Genomic DNA, 2,748 nt, shown 5'->3' with positions numbered 1-2,748 from the left:
TTATTATTATTATTAAGATGGAGTTTTCACTCTTGTTGTCCAGGCTGGAGTGCAGCGGTGCGATTTCAGCTTACTGCAACCTCTGCCTCCTGGGTTCAAGCGATTCTCCTGCCTCAGCCTCCCGAGTAGCTGGGATTACAGGTGTGTGCCACCATGCCTGGCTAAGTTTTTGTACTTTTTTAGTAGAGACTGGGTTTCATCATGTTGGCCAGGCTGGTCTCGAACTCCTGACCTCAGATGATCTGCTTGCCTCCCAAAGTGCTGGGATTACAGGCTTGAGCCACCGCGCCAGGCCCTTATTTATTTATTTTGAAACGGGGTCTCATTCTGTCACCCAGGCTGGAGTCCAGTAGTGGGATCTCATCCCACTGCAACCTCTGCCTCCAGGGTTCAAGTGATTCTCCTGCCTCAGCCTCCCGAGTAGCTGGGATTACAGGCGTGTGCCACCAGCCTTGCTAATTTTTGTGTTTTTCGTAGAGAGGGGGGTTTCAACATGTTGGCCAGGCTGGTCTCGAACTCCCAGCCTCAAGTGATCCTGCCACCTTGGCCTCCCAACGTTCTGGGATTACAGACGTTAGCCACCACACCTGGCCTAGATAGGTTTGATTTTAAAAAACACCTTTTTGATCAGTCTAGGCACTGTGATATGAAAAAAAGTATTAATTCATTGATACAATGATTATCTGAAGTTTACAGCTAGTCTTTAGTTAGTTTCACAGGTATGTTCAGCGTTTTATCTCACTTGACTTCTTTCCCAAAATTATCTGGAAAGTAACGCAAAATAAATCATATCCTCATATTAAATCAACCTTCTTGTATTGGTTTATACATGATGTTTCAGTAGATGTAAAATTTGAAGAAAAAAAACAAGATTAAACTTATCTCAGAATCCTTCGTGTTTGATTACTTCAATGCATAGCAAGATTTATGTATTGAAAAAAAAAAAAGGAAAGAAAGCAAATGCAAGCCTGTGGGGTTACTCTTTTGTCACACTGGCACTAGTTTGGCTTCTTTTGGCTATTCTTATGCCAAGGAGGCAATAAACCCCCTTGAGAGTCATAGAGCTGCCCGCGGAGCCCTGACGGTGCAGAGAAGCTTTTATGCCAAAATACAATATACAAAGGGATCATAAACACGTTTGAAAAGGAAGATGACCTCTTTGTCACTTGGAATTAGGCTTTATTGCAAGCTGCTGCCATGGAAACCATCCCCAGCTCTCTCCATATTTTAAGGCTTCCTGTTTCCATTTTACATGGACTTCAGCACCTTCATTTAATCCTTTCTACATCAAATAAGATAGGTGAAAGGTTTTGGTTCTTTGCTCCATTGTTTAACGTCTCCACGTATGCCTTTAGTTATGGAGCAAAAAGGAGTGTAAGTGAAATCGAGGATTTGAGTGCAGATGGAAATAAAGAGAAGGTGATAATGGAATTATTAGAAAGAAATGGAGACAAACACTGGTGACACAACCTGCTGTACAATTCGACAAGATCTGTCAGAGAAGATATACACTCCGTACTGAATCTTTAAAAAGCCAGCTGCAGTCCAAATAGGCTACTCTAGGAGATGAGTCCTTTGGAAATAACTTTAACATGTTGCCTCTTGCTTTCTTGCATGGCTGGACTTCCATGTGCAGTAAGTAGAGTCTACCAGGTTACACGAATCTAAACAGCTGCCCCCAAAGTCGAGCCTTAAAAATATGTTTCCATTGGGAAGAACTGTGGATCCCTGGTTCTTTTTTTCCTAAGAAATATATAACTTTTGTTTTGTAAGAAAGTGAATATGCAGAAAACCGAATGCTTACATAGTTACAGCCTTGAAAAGTAAAAGCAAAGATAACCGAGTAAAAAGAGAATTGACGATGAGCTAACTACCGCTGAAGCTCTGCGATCCAAAAACTGCTGGGACATCTGAAGAATGGCCCGGGGTCAGTTCGGTGAGATGCGGGGCTGAGGAAAAGAAGGAGTGGGACCGTGGGCGCGCAGGTGTTTCAAGGATCCTCCTCCTTTCCTCCTTCCATCTCGGATTCCATCTCCAATTTGGATCCCGGGAGGCCGAGCATCTCTCACGCGGTTGACACCTCTACAGGCTGGAGCGCGAAACCGGCGCCTGTCCGTGTGATCAGGGAGGCCTGGCCTTTCACGCGGTGTTCTCAGTCAGTAATCCAAGTTGGCATTTCCCCCTTCGCGCTCTGAGCAGCTGGAGAAGCAGAGAATGCGAGCGAAAGCAGACAGAACCACCCCTATCTCCCTTCCCCCGACCCTGGCACCGAGAGGGGGAAAAAAGTCATTTGTTGTAACGCACACACCGTCAGGATTCTTTCCCACTCCATCCTCCCGACTCACGCCACCTTGCAGGGAAATAATAGGTCCGGCCACACTGGCTTTCGCGTTCTGCTTTCCGGATGACTGAATTTCTTTGCTCGCCTCTCCTGTCGGGGACCATCTGAAACTGTCTCCAAGCTGCGTTCCCAGGGAACCCCCCAACCCCCACTCATTTCACTCGAGGACTAAGGAACGACTCACTTCAACGTCCTCCGTAAAATGAACCCCATCTCGGCTGGAAAAATCAAACTGGGGAAGGAAAAACGCGTGGGGGGCGAGGAGAACCGTTCCTGCAGACCTGGCCCCTCCTTGGCCCAGGGGGACCCCTGCCGGTGCCCACTCGGAGACACGTGGGGCGGCCCCAAGGAAGATGCACCATCCCCCAAACCAAGCGCTTTGGAAAAGAAACTGCAGAGAACAATAA

Source organism: Rhinopithecus bieti, unplaced genomic scaffold, assembly GCF_001698545.2.
Source record: "Rhinopithecus bieti isolate Rb0 unplaced genomic scaffold, ASM169854v2 scaffold_12077, whole genome shotgun sequence".
Classification (NCBI taxonomy): Eukaryota; Metazoa; Chordata; class Mammalia; order Primates; family Cercopithecidae; genus Rhinopithecus; species Rhinopithecus bieti.
The sequence above is the reverse complement of the archived record's forward strand: the minus strand, read 5'-3'. Positions refer to the sequence as shown.